The sequence below is a fragment of the Biomphalaria glabrata genome, chromosome 8 (genome assembly GCF_947242115.1).
Source record: "Biomphalaria glabrata chromosome 8, xgBioGlab47.1, whole genome shotgun sequence".
NCBI lineage: Eukaryota > Metazoa > Mollusca > Gastropoda > Planorbidae > Biomphalaria > Biomphalaria glabrata.
The window spans coordinates 10,091,512-10,106,136 of NC_074718.1; the positions used below are offsets into that span (position 1 = coordinate 10,091,512).

The window sequence follows — 14,625 nt, forward strand, 5'->3', positions numbered from 1 at the left end:
TTGGACAAGGAAGTAAACTATCTTCAACTCTGAAGGAACATCCGAAACATGTAAAAAATTTTACAAACAAACATGTTTCAAAAGTAAAACAATAAATCTGCTTTCAAAGAGATCTTTGACAACCTGGCATATTATTTAGCACATGACACTGCACAATACTACTGTCACGGATGAATGTGTGCATGTATGTATAATCTATTTTTACACTCTGCGCGAATGACCGGAAGTGTGTTTGTTGTCAGAGAGTGGGCAGACAGAGTCCAGCTTGTGCGTGATGGTAGACTTTCTGTCTACAACTAAGACTGTGTGTCTTCATCTTCGAAGACTATTTGTCTTATATATAGACTGTGTGCCTATTACATTGAAGTATGTGTGACTTCATTGAAATCTGTGTGACTATGCTCAAATCTGTTTGGATACATAAACGCCTGTGTGGCATACCCAGAGCCTTTGTGGCCTATCGAACGAACATTTTTGTTGTATTGTGGTGTAATGTTTACTATTTGTCTTATAACCGTTTTATGTAGGGATCTTTGTAAAAATCGATTATAATTTTAGGAGGGGCGAGATGTCACTGATGAATGTGTGTATGTATGTATAATCTATTTTTACACTCTGCGCGAATGACCGGAAGTGTGTTTGTTGTCAGAGAGTGGACAGACAGAATCCAGCTTGTGTGTGATATGCCGTAAAGATGATTAAAGGTTCTGTGTTTGATCTAGTGGTTGAATGGTTGTATTTCGTTAACCACAGCCGAACCAGGGACACCTAGAGACGTAGCGAGACTTAAGGTAGTTTCTACCGAGTTTTAAGTATAAATAGAAAAGGAACGCTGTGACAACTACACATGACACTACACAGTACTACACATGACACTACACAGTGCTACACATGACACTACACAGTGCTACACATGACACTACACAAGACACTACACAGTACTACACATGACACTACACAGTACTACACATGACACTGCACAGTACTACACATGACACTGCACAGTACTACACATGACACTGCACAGTACTACACATGACACTGCACAGTACTACACATGACACTACACAGTACTACACATGACACTACACAGTACTACACATGACACTACACAGTACTACACATGACACTACACAGTACTACACATGACACTACACAGTGCTACACATGACACTACACAGTACTACACATGACACTACACAGTACTACACATGACACTGCACAGTACTACACATGACACTACACAGTACTACACATGACACTACACAGTACTACACATGACACTACACAGTACTACACATGACACTGCACAGTACTACACATGACACTACACAGTACTACACATGACACTACACAGTACTACACATGACACTGCACAGTACTACACATGACACTACACAGTACTACACATGACACTACACAGTACTACACATGACACTACACAGTACTACACATGACACTGCACAGTACTACACATGACACTACACAGTACTACACATGACACTACACAGTACTACACATGACACTACACAGTACTACACATGACACTACACAGTACTACACATGACACTACACAGTACTACACACGACATTACACAGTACTACACATGACACTGCACAGTACTACACATGACACTACACAGTACTACACATGACACTACACAGTACTACACATGACACTACACAGTACTACACATGACACTGCACAGTACTACACATGACACTACACAGTACTACACATGACACTGCACAGTACTACACATGACACTACACAAGACACTTCACAGGATGGCTGCCTGGTCTTGGGGTTTGCGCGCTGGACTGTCGTTTGGATTTATCGATGGTCCCGGGTTTAAACCCTGCCCGCTCCCATCCCCCGTCATCCTGCGGGAGGTTTGGACTAGGAAGTAAACTACCTTTAACTCTGAAGGGACATCCGAAACATGTAAAACATTTAACAAACACAATACTACACACGACATTACACAGTACTACACATGGCACTATACAGTACTACACATGGCAAAGAGTACTAAAAGCTCATCAGCTTACTAGAACTGTTAAGTTTACACTCAATTAGTCAAACTCGTCTCCTCTATTGCATTATACTTTTTTTTTAAATGTGTTACTTGTGACACTTTACATCTAACTATTTCATCTAATTGTACGTGTCATTTACTGTGTAGTATTATATCTCAACAAACAATTACGATCTATCGTGTTTATGTGTAACACAGGAACCTAGAACTGTTGAAAAAGTCCATAGAAAACACAATTAAAAAGTTAATTCGGCTACAACGGGTTAAAGACAAACAAAACTAATGGGTCGGATGTGTAAAAAAAAAAATTGACATGCGCACTACTATTATGTTAATTTAGGCCAGCCAATCAAAGTAAAGTAGTATTTAAGTCCATCCGCGCACTAGGGGAGCTGCTATGATTAAAGAACACTAGGAGTATGAGATACTAAAGATCCCTATTTTATCTATCTGCATCAAACGCTGTTAGGATTCCTTCAATAATGCAAGGCACCATTTTCTAGTTGCAGCTCTCTGTGTTCACGTGTGATACTAACATGTAAGTAAACATTTCATTTTTTTTAAATCTACTAAACTTGTTTGTACGTTTAAACATCAGGATATGAAACATTTTATTCCATTCATGCAATTTGTTGCAAATAAGTAAAATTGTAAAATTCAGGCATTTTCATACTTAAGGCCAATGCCTGACGGACGCTAGGCACGGACATCTTTTTTAAAAGGCCAACGTTTTATAAGGGCCTTGTGAGGCCATCTAAGCTATAAATCGAAAATGTTCTGAAACATCCTAAAGATCGATGAAATTGAATGTATTCAATCTTAGTTTGAAAGAATCTCTTGTTCTTCTAACTGGCTAGTAATTAAAGCCACATTCCATTTATTGTATTTCTGATTACAACCTGTTTGTGGTATTTATGATCACATTTATTCAGTGAAGACCACATTTATTATGGGTGCTTATGATAGTATCCCATATCTTGCATTTAAGAAAACATACCAATTTTTTGTAATAAAAACGGTTTGCCATTCCTTGTATTTACCACTATATTCCATTTTCGGTAATTAGTTCTTGTATTGGCGACGCGACCATATCCCATTTTTTTTGTTCAAAGCTTAATTCAAGTTATATTAACTTACTCTATATTTTTTTGTGTAAATTGCTTGATAATACCTCGTACATTATCTTGTAGTTTAGACCCGATCAATTAATTCTTACCATAGCATGCCAATGATTGTATTTGACCTCATTCCATATCTAAATGACGACTGTATGCTAAGTTAGTACTGTAAATCTAATAGATCTAATAGAAGACAGGAGAGCCGCTGGTCGCCCACTTTTACATTATACGGATGCATGCGAACGCGACAAGAAGCTCTTCAAAATCGACACTAGCAGCTGGGAAAAAGTAGCACTGGATAGATCCACAATGAGAGAGAGCATAAAGGAAGGGTCTCGGATTGCAGATGCCATACACAACAGAAGCAGAAAGAAGGGTGAAAGGCAACGGCGCCTGATGATTACAGATGCCCAACCTGCGATCGCAGCTGTGTATCAAGGATTGGCCTCTTTAGTCACACAAGAAGTTGCAAAGGGAAAAGATCGTCTCTCGAGACTTAAAATGCCACAGACTGTACATTTATAGTCCTGATCTAGATTATGTACTGAGTGACCTAGATAAGCTCTACATATCTAGATATTGACAGCGAATGATATATCTAGCATTGAATGTAAAACAAAATAAAATTTTCAAAATCGACCCCCCCTCCCGAAGTGGTCCACCCAGGCAGGTGTGTTTCAATACTTTCATAAAGACTATCAGAAACTATGAACTTTAAACTATCAACAACTAGAACCGTATCTCCGACGATACAAAAAGAAGAGACATGATCATGTGGAAAGTCTTGCCCATTATGTTGTGCTGTTGGTTCGACTAACTGTGTTTCTTTCATGCTGTCCGAATGTTTCCATTCTTGTGATTTTAATCTGATCATGAATAGATGATGAATGTATTGATTGTTTAGTTTTTAAAGCGTAGTGGGTCTACCAAGCTCAAGATCTATAGAATTTATGGCTAGATCTGGATTAGTATTACACTCTGTGATCTCAAGTACCGATTCCTCATTGTCTTAAAACAACAAACAAACAGTTAACAGGTTCCATTTATTATGAAAGCCTAATTCAAAGATTGAAATCAGAACCATTCTTTTTACATTTTACAAACTCAGTGTTGAGTTAATACAAGCAGACGACTCATTGTTGAGTTAATACAAGCAGACGCCTCATTGTTGAGTTAATACAAGCAGACGACATAATGTTGAGTTAATACAAGTAGACACCTCAATGTTGAGTTAATACAAGCAGACGACTCATTGTTGAGTTAATACAAGCAGACGACTCAATGTTGAGTTAATACAAGTAGACACCTCAATGTTGAATTAATACAAGTAGACACCTCAATGCTGAGTTAATACAAGCAGACGCCTCAATGTTGTCACTAGCGGATCCAGGGGGGGGGGGGGGCGGTAGGGGCGGTCTTTATATTATGTCGTTCTGCTTTGGCCGATTGAAAGTGGAGGAGCGAATACCTCTACTGCCCTTCCCATCTAAACCCTTTGAGTGGGGGGGGGGGCGGTCCTACATTTATGGAGAAATCATAGTATGTGAACAAAATTAGTCGAATATCTATATAATATAAACAGGTGGAAGTGCGATACATGCAATCATTTCCCCCCCTCCCCCCCCCCCCCATCGGATAAACCAATACTTTTTCTTTTTGTATTATAGTAAGAAATTACAAACTTAAACAAATCTGTCACTAATATAATTTATATATGCTATAAAGTAAATTCTTATATCGAGTCGCCCAACCTCTATTCTTTAATGCAAAATGCAATCATTAGCAGAAATTATAAAAAGGAGGGAGGATTAATCATTTTCATTTTACCGCCCTTCCCCTTTCCAGACAGAGTTTATGTAATTTCACATGTATTTATCATAACTATTTTAAGAAAGACTTTGCTTTGGAAAAGTTAGAATTCAAACGAAATTTTTCAATATAACAGTTGAGATGAGTTCAAAAGCCAGATAATCTTTTCCTAGTCGACTTTTTCCAACCTTTACTCTGTCTCATATTTTTCTAGTTAAATAAATTTAGGACTATAACTCACAATTTATACTTACACTTTATTGAATATAATTAATCGAATATTTTTTCTTTCGGCGGCGATCCTCAAAGCCTTAATCTAAATATGTTGGGTATCTTATCTTTTCAAAGAACAAATCGGTTGTATTTGCAGACGCCTCAATTAGATCTAATCAATTCTAGCTCGTCGCGTCGAGGTAAAAAATTATAGTCTATAGGCTTTGTCTTTAATGTCTATTATGAGGTGTAGGTAATGCTAATGGTATGGTAAAAAAAAAGCTTAGGGATACATAATAGTAACAAGAGGCTATATTTGAGGGTGAATGCACTTTACATCAGTGGAAATTGCAGCTGTAAAGTGAACTATGAATACATGTCAAAGCCTCTCCTTATTAAAAAAAAGTAAGTAAAGTACCCCCTTCAGACCTTGCGATCTATGGGGCAGATGATGTAAAGTTTATCTGTTTCTGTGACCTATGGTTAGCAAGGGTGTCATATGGCCAGCACAACGACCGACCTAAAAACTAATGTTAGTTACCCGTTAGAGTTGGTTAGACTCAGAGACATAGTCGCCCCCCCCCCCCCCCATAGATTCTTGGCAACCAAATTGTAAAAATTTTTTGCACCATCCGATAAATCAAAATCTAATTAACATCTGAACAAGTAGTTCTTCCACTGGTGACTGAAGTACAGTTGCAGTAGATTAGCCTAGGTCAGGAATTGATGGCTGACCATGTACGTGCACCCCTCTGAAGCCAGTGCTTGACACCTTCAAATCAAGGCACCACATGGCCTAAATTGTGCCGATGTGCCTCAAATCAAAAATCAAATCAAATCCTTCAAATCAATTAACTTCGGCTAGGAAGCAACTTAACATGTAGCGCTTCCATTGAAATAAAGTTAATAAGGATAAGCTATTATAGTAATAAACTAGAATAAGATAATCTGTAGTTCACACTGCTGGCAGACAAACTTGGTTATGAGTTGATGCTGCCGAGACTTTGCAGTCGACAGATACACCGAGCAAAAACTACATGTTTGCATTTTGGGATTATTACAGAACACGTGACTTTACATTCTGTATTTTGATTCGTTAGTTTCTTCATTTTACGTCTCTCTTTTCAAGTAATAATAATGTTCAGTTCAACCTGTTTTGTCTACATACTAAGATGTTTTAAGAATTGCAAAGTACAGAACAATATCAGAACTGCCAGATAAGCGTTCATCGTCGGCTTGTCCCTCGCGACCAGAAGCAGTTCAGTAGTAAAATTATTGACAGTTTTGAAAGAGATTGCATTTTTTGTTTGATCGACCGTTGGGATGCACGGGCCGCACGGATAAACAGTAAATAGTTTTTCTCCTTTTTCAATTTCATGAAACAAGTATTTACAGTGAACTTATTATCACATGGGTATATGGGAGGGGGGGGGAGGGTACACAAATTCTTTTCTTTAATATTCTCTGTAATAAAAAAGTTGATGCTACGACTGTGAGCCATAGGTGGCAACTTGCACACCCCTGCTAAAAATCCTGCGAGCGCCCATGCTCAGAGACGCCCAAAGATCTTCACCAGAATTCGAACACGGGACCCCCGGGTTCAAATGCCAAGCACTGTACCGCTCAGCCATCACACAATTAACTATTTATATTTGCTATTATTTTAACAATCTTAATTGAAGAGTGCTGCATTCCGCATACCTTACATGCTTTGCATTTTATGGATTGCCTCCCTTCGTCAGTATATTTCTTTGAATTAACTCTTTCTCTCCGTAATTATTTACCACATTCTGGTGGAATCAACGCTGGTATCGTCAGTTAGGAGAGAAGGAGTTAATGTTCCTTGAAGCAAACATTTCAAGGTCTGGGGCTCCACCGTTAAATTTTGAGATAAACATCTCATTAAACTAGAGCTACAAACAGACTAAGGCTCATACTCATCAAACACTTTCATAAAGTCGAGCATTTACATAGAAACATTTTGTAAAACAAAACAATTATTCATTGTTCCTGAGAGAATCGTGATAAAACCAGTTTGAAAAATATTAATTTGGTGTTGACCTGCGCAAGCCAATTGCCAATATCAAGTGAACGTGAACTAATGCTTTCATTCTAAGTCTCTAGACTGGACGACAGGCCAGTACAACTATGGACACGTCGGTAACTGACATTTGAGTGACATCAAATAATTTTATTCGGAAAACAAGCCTCAGAAACAATTTTTAATTTCTTTTTCAGATATTTACGTAAATTGATCCCCCAAGCTTGATAACGTTTGATAAAACATAAAATTTAACACAATTTCAACCCAGAAAAAACCCAACTTGCTGAATTCCTTTCGATGAGTATGAACGGCAGTCGACGAGTCAAAATCCCAAATCTTATACTTACAATTAAAGACATAGATTCGGTGAGCTTTAAGTAATAAATAAGCTAAATTACATGTATGTGTGTAATTGTGGATAGCATAGAGGTCTTTCTTCCCGTGAGAATTGCATAAATTCACATTGATTTATTAAAGCTTGCATTACTGTCTTTCTCATAGTCACACTCCCCTACACATTCTGTATGTTTTTTTTGGGGAAACAATTCACAATCCCTTATATCTGCCATGTTTCATTCTGAACTTATTATAGTAAAATGTATAATGACATAATACTTGTTTCTCCCTTTACATTGTATCAATTGAAAAGTACTTTCGATTATATAATTTGTTATCTCCCTGTTGTGACACGGTTCCTGTGAGGTCAACCGTGACACACGGTCAAGTGTTGGGTATCGAGAGTTAGGGGACTTGCGGGAAGTGACGAGTGTGTAAACAAGAAGAGAGGAAGTCAGCGAGTGAAGTATGAGATCTGTAGATAACGTTGCCGTGTATATATGTAATGTTGAAATGTTTCACAATTAAAAGCACTTTATCTTATCTTATCTTATAGAATACAGACGTTACTTCAAAAAAGAAGATGATTACGCCCTACGCGTCATGCATTTAGTCATGCATATTAACCAATGACTTAAATTCTGCCAAGTCACTGGTTTTCCTGGCTATCTCAGGCAACCCATTCCATGCTCTAATAGCACTAGGGAGGAAGGAGTATTTGTACAAATTTGTCCTAGCATATGGGACGAGGAATGTGCCTTTATCTTTGTGTCTTTCTGAGTATTATTAAATTAATTTTGTTTTTGTATTTGAAGATTATGGTTCAGTGTTTTATGTATAATTGCTACTTTTTCTCTGTGCAGTCTCTCCTGAAGGCTTTCTAAATTTAGTGATTTTACTAAAGGTGTTACTCTGGTTAAGTGTGAATATTCGTTTGTTATGAATCTCACTGCTCTATTTTGTGTCTGTTCCAGTTTCGTAATGTTTTCTTGAGTTGAGAGGTCCCAAATGGAGGATGCATATTCTATTATTGGCCTAACCAAGGTTAAATAACATTTTAATTTTATGTTCTTATTTGATTTATAGAGACTTTAAATGTAAAGGGACTTGTTTCTTCACACTCCCTTTGATTGCATTGTAAATTCATTGTTTCGTTAATATAATGTGTTGTCTCCCTTTGATAACATTGTAAATTCATTGCTTCGTTAATATAATGTGTTGTCTCCCTTTGATAACATCACTGTTTCGAGTTGTATCCCAAAACGTTATTGTTACAGGTTACTTACTATGTACCAGCTAAAGTGACCTGACAACATCGAAAGTCTTAAAGTGAAGTTTAACTAGCGTGTGGGTGAAGTTGGCGTCAGAGAACGTCTTTAACTTATCACTCTTATTGCATAGCGTCAGATGTCAGCAGTGAAAAATGTTTAACATAACTACACTAGCGTATGAAGAAAGAATCCTTTAATAAAAGACCGTACAGTCTATGATAATGTTAAGCCATAAGATTCAATGTTTAGTTCCAACCCTCTCTTCCTTATGTTAAGAGTATCGTTATGTCGCTTGACTAAATGTATGTCATCGCAGCACCTCCCTCTCTAGAGGCACACGTTTGTTCAGCTCTATAATTTACATTGCAGGTTCAGATATTTCTGATGAACGCGCCGTCACGTGAGCACCACTTTGAGAACCCTCGCCAATACCTACCTGAGCGATGGATGCGATCTTTTGAGGGACACCTGGGAGATTCCATTCCCAAAAATGCAGTCTTACCATTCAGCATGGGGCCTAGAAATTGTATTGGCCGACGCTTCGCAGAACAAGAAATGTATTTAGCAGTCATTAAGGTATGGACGTCAGGTATCATACGCGCATACAATAAATATACTTTAGTATTTGTAACTTCATAATGTCTTATCTAAACCGTAACTTACAAATACAAAAAAAAAAACGCACAACTTATTTCTTATTCTATATGCTAGAAAAAATGTACACAAGTGCTCTTTCTTTCCTGAGTTGCCATTATATAACGAGAGTAAATCATCCAAGAAAATCAATGACTTAGAAAAGTCAAAGTTCAGTGGGGCTGAGATTCTGTGCCTTAACTATGAACTTTGGGCAGATGCTTGAGAGGTCCGAAACACTTTATCACGAGCAGAAAATTGCACATGATATAGGCGTCACTTTTCTAAGACATTTACCATTCGGCATCTTGATCTACACTACAGTCGCATTGAAATTCATAGTATTTTAGTGGTTCTTTTGTTGTGGTTCTTGAACTTTTTATCTACACATTTTGTCATTTTTTAAAAATCAAGCAATTCATAATCCATAAAGTAAATGTTTATATATATTGTTATATTATTTGACAGGAATCTTCTTGCGTAGCCCTACCGGATACGGAGATGGAAAACATGGAGACTATATTCAATCTTAGGACAAAGCAATTCAAATCAAGTCGGGTAGATTACCATATAGTCAACCAATTACAGAAAAAATCATATACATACAGATGTAACATAACATCAGCTTCAAATCATGCCACATCAAGGCAGATGACAAAACATTAATTTTTTTACTAAATCAACTTCCAATCATGCAACATCAAGGGATTGACATACCATCAAGAGTTGCCTTTCATATCAACTTCAAATCCAATCATGCACCAGCAAGGCAGATGACATTCCATTAAGTTGTCTACTATATCAACTTCAAATCATGCAACATCAAGGCAGATGACATAACATTAAGAGTTGCCTATCATATCAGCTTCAAATCATGCGACATCAAGGCTTAAGACATATCAATAGGAATTTCCTATCAGTTTCAAATCATGCAACATCAAGATACATCACATACGATACAGGTAACATCAGCTTCAATCAAGTAGCGGCAAGGCATTAGACATACCATTAAGAATTGCCTATTATATCAACTTCAAATCATGCAACATCAAGGCAGATGACATACCGTTAAGAGTTGTCTATTATATCAACTTCAAATCATGCAACATCAAGGCATTAGACACACCATTAAGAGTTGCCTATTATATCAACTTCAAATCATGCAACATCAAGGCATTAGACATACCATTAAGAATTGCCTATTATATCAACTTCAAATCATGCAACATCAAGGCATTAGACATACCATTAAGAATTGCCTATTATATCAACTTCAAATCATGCAACATCAAGGCATTAGACATACCATTAAGAGTTGCCTATTATATCAACTTCAAATCATGCAACAACAAGGCTTAAGACATATCATTAGGAGTTTCCTATCAGTTTCAAATCATGCAACATCAAGATACATCACATACAATACAGATAACATCAGCTTCAAATCAAGTAGCGTCAAGGCAAATGACATAAGATGAAGTCCTGTCCATCAGCTTCAAATCAAGCGGCGTCAAGCTAAGTGAAAAAAATAATTCTAACTGCCAACAGTTTAGTTTGAATATTGTTGATCTCACTCCTTCGCTTGTATTTAGATAAAAATGAAACCCTCCTTCCAATCTTTATGTAACTCTAAAATACAATACTCTTCCTATCAATAACTGCAGAGTTCCAAACTATTTTTTTCTTTTTCAATAGGCACATTGTCCCCTGTTGGTAAATTTTAGTTGCCTGACATCAAGAACTTTCTGAATTGCCGTTTTCTTTATTTTCTTTCTTTCTTACAACTTTGATACGATAAAGTTATTAATCCCAGTTTGCCAACATTTATGATTTCATTATTTATAACAATAATCATACGATAGACTTAATAACTCCAGTTTACTGACACTTATGATTTCATTATTTATAACAATAATCATACGATAGACTTAATAACTCCAGTTTACTGACACTTATGATTTCATTATTTATAACAATAATCATACGATAGACTTAATAACTCCAGTTTACTGACACTTATGATTTCATTATTTATAACAATAATCATACGATAGACTTAATAACTCCAGTTTACTGACACTTATGATTTCATTATTTATAACAATAATCATACGATAGACTTAATAACTCCAGTTTACTGACACTTATGATTTCATTATTTATAACAATAATCATACGATAGACTTAATAACTCCAGTTTACTGACACTTATGATTTCATTATTTATAACAATAATCATACGATAGACTTAATAACTCCAGTTTACTGACACTTATGATTTCATTATTTATAACAATAATCATACGATAGACTTAATAACTCCAGTTTACTGACACTTATGATTTCATTATTTATAACAATAATCATACGATAGACTTAATAACTCCAGTTTACTGACACTTATGATTTCATTATTTATAACAATAATCATACCATAGACTTAATAACTCCAGTTTACTGACACTTATGATTTCACTGTATATTACATCAATAATGGTGATATGCCCCGTTTATAAAGGAGCATCTAATAACGTTCAGAGTATCACAATGTTGACAACACTATTGTCCTCAAATGTAAGATATAGCCAACTTATAATAATACTACTTCCAATTTCACTATTTCAAATATCATCAATCACAAAAGAAGACTCTTAAATAGCGAGGTAAAAAAACAACTACTGACTTGTATAATCACACAAAAAATCATACTGTCTGCTATGAGTCTCAAGTGTATTCTTTTCAGGCAAAATTTAAACAAATTAGTAAATAAAATTCAACCGAGACCAATTGTTATAGCAGGTCTGCACACTGACCCGTGACGTGGTAACTTATGGTCAGCTGATACCAATAACTTTTTGCCTTGTTACAGGGGACTTCTTTGGTCAGGGTTTAGACCTTCTGTAACGGTTGGTCTAGCCACAGGTTGCAACGTGGCAGGTCAGTGTTGAGGCCTACTATAGCCATTGGTCTCGATTCAACCTCCAACTCAAACATTCCTTCTTCATCTAAAGTTAGCCAAAGACATACAAAGTCTGGCCATCAATTAATACATCTGAAACCCTATCGAGTCTCACTTGTAATTCAATTCTAATGCTGTTGCTTTCAAAATATATATGTATATATATATACATATACATAAATATTTATATATCTCCTCCTTCGTGTTCGTGGTCGAAGATGAACACATTTCTCATTTCCTATGGACTCGAAGATGACTGTAAAGTCCAATCCTCGCATTAAAAAGCGGGCCGCATGCGTAGCATGGGCAGGTCTGGTCAGTTGCAGAAAGGCCTGCTTCTTCTCTCAGCTCTTTGTTGGTTCATCGCTCTTTCGCCCTGGCCACTCTCCTTGCTTCTATCTCGTGACTCAGACACTCACAGCTTCACGCCATGAGGAGCGATCGAGAGCTAGTGTTTCCCTGTCGTGAATGTCAATATCACACTCCTTGTGAGGGCCGTTAAGGGTGTCTTTATTGCATTTCAGAGTAAATAACAGTCGATTACTTTCTCCTTTTGATTTAATGAATGCATACATTTTCAATACTGTTTTTAACTCTTGATCTGCAGTCACCGACGCTCACAATGGTAAAAATTGCATAAGTAAACATTCATTCACTTCCTATGAAAACAACACCTTTCCAGTTTACTTTTGAGTCTTTGAATTATTTGAAAATTCTGACACTTTCATTATTCCATATGTCTATTTATCTTTCTTTCCTATCATATTTTATCTCTTGTCATGTTTGGAAAGATATGTGGTCTTCAAGCCAGTGCTGATGATATATACATATGGATGTTATAGCATAAGTTAGTGGACGAGGTCTTTCTTAACAATCTTATTCTTAAAAATTGAATATAAAGCCTCTTCGTGTTATTTCAATGTTCTAAATTGTACTGCTTTGAACATATGAGTAAAGGTATTCCTTTTATTAAGTCTTTTAAGTCATGGCCTCTTGTGCTTTAAATAGATTTAGACTGTTTTTACCCTTGTACATATGCGGATATGTCTGAGTAAAAACACGCCACTCTCCACGGTGTCTTTCTAGTTTTTTAATGACTTCCCAGTTCTTTCCTGTCCTCTCGGCTTCACCTGGTCACTGCTTCGCCACGTTATTTTTGGTCTTCCTCTAGGCTTTGTTCCCTGAGGGATCCAATCTAAGGCCGGTCTATCTATAACTCTTTCCTAATGGTCTGACCAATCCATGTCCACTATCTATCTAGAACATGCACCTCTATATTTCTCTGTTAGTCTGTCCACCCATCTCCGTGGACATATCAAAAGTACATTTGGCTAAATATTTGTCTGTCCACCCATCTCCGTGGACATATCAAAAGTACATTTGGCTAAATATTTGTCTGTCCACCCATCTCCGTGGACATATCAAAAGTACATTTGGCTAAATCTAGAAACAATATTTAAAGTAAATATTTCTAGCTAGTTATCTACTTAACGCCTTTAAGAAGGGATTGATGCCCATAACATGGGTGGATTGAAATATGATTTTTCCAGAAACAATAAACCTAGTAACAGAGTTTCCCTTAGTAGATAACAATGCTTACAAGGCTTTCTATGTACAGAATAGCAAAATGTCGCGTCTATAACACACAGAACCCATAAAACCGCTACTTTGGTTTGACTGCAATGAAACGTTGTCATGCCTAGATATAGAAACACAAAAGTACACTGCGAGATCTGACTGTTGTGACGACTATAGCTTATGTCTTTCAAATAGATCTACATCTTTCGTGTGGGGCTCATTTATTTATTGTGTTCATAAGGCTGCCAGTCTTATAGCGAAAATATAAAATACACAATAGTTAGGATACAATCTTAAAACATAAAAAAATATAAATAAATAACAGCACAACAATTATTATTGAGTTTTTTTTTTAAATGTTTTTTTAATTTCGTGTTGAGTTAGGAAAACAAAACAAAAACGCTACTATTCTATGTAAGTACTATCTAATACCTAGCAATACACAGTAGCTGTATGTAGCGGTACCGCTTTACAATTCCTTTCCTTCCATAGTAATCTATAGCTCTGACACTGTTAGATATGGTCCACTCTTAAAATGTTTTTAACTCCTCAGGAAGATATCTTTTATGGTATTAAGGAATGTCTTGAGCCTTCAGCAAGACATTTTAAAGGATTCTATGAAAAG

At 36.5% G+C, this 14,625-nt stretch overlaps 1 long non-coding RNA gene across 2 annotated transcripts; it reads left to right on the forward strand.

Moving 5' to 3' along the window:
- The first annotated feature begins 2,430 nt into the window (after positions 1-2,430).
- On the forward strand, positions 2,431-14,336 carry LOC129927590 (uncharacterized). 2 transcript variants are annotated; one of them, XR_008779169.1, is made up of 3 exons: positions 2,431-2,577; positions 9,200-9,406; positions 9,932-14,336. It is a non-coding gene; the product is annotated as an uncharacterized LOC129927590 (long non-coding RNA). The 2 variants fall into 2 exon arrangements; XR_008779168.1 differs by lacking the exon at positions 2,431-2,577 and adding an exon at positions 7,506-7,589.
- The last annotated feature ends 289 nt before the right edge of the window (positions 14,337-14,625 follow it).